Here is a 229-nt window from a genome sequence, read left to right on the forward strand (position 1 = left end):
TAAAGCGCAGCATAATTTAAAATCACGAGTTTAAAGTTTGTCGATCGCGCGTCTCCAGTGAAGCTAAACTCTCCTCCTGTCTGCATTTAATTCACACGGACCGACTATCATGCAGAGTACTCGCGATCATGCAGGATACAAATGCACACTTCATAAGATCTCTCAGCTGGATTTGACTAAGTTTGCAAGCTTTGTGAAATTAAATGTTCATTAGCCATTCAAAGATTTG

General features: G+C 40.2%; 1 protein-coding gene across 1 annotated transcript in view; it reads left to right on the forward strand.

The window, feature by feature from the left end:
• LOC107750041 (phosphatidylinositol 4-kinase type 2-beta-like) overlaps window positions 1–229 on the forward strand; it is a 20,891-nt gene that overhangs the window by 16,869 nt on the left and 3,793 nt on the right. The gene's annotated exons all lie outside the window — the stretch shown is intronic.

This window comes from Sinocyclocheilus rhinocerous, unplaced genomic scaffold (genome assembly GCF_001515625.1).
Source record: "Sinocyclocheilus rhinocerous isolate Xijiao unplaced genomic scaffold, SAMN03320098_v1.1 scaffold2829, whole genome shotgun sequence".
Lineage (NCBI taxonomy): Eukaryota > Metazoa > Chordata > Actinopteri > Cypriniformes > Cyprinidae > Sinocyclocheilus > Sinocyclocheilus rhinocerous.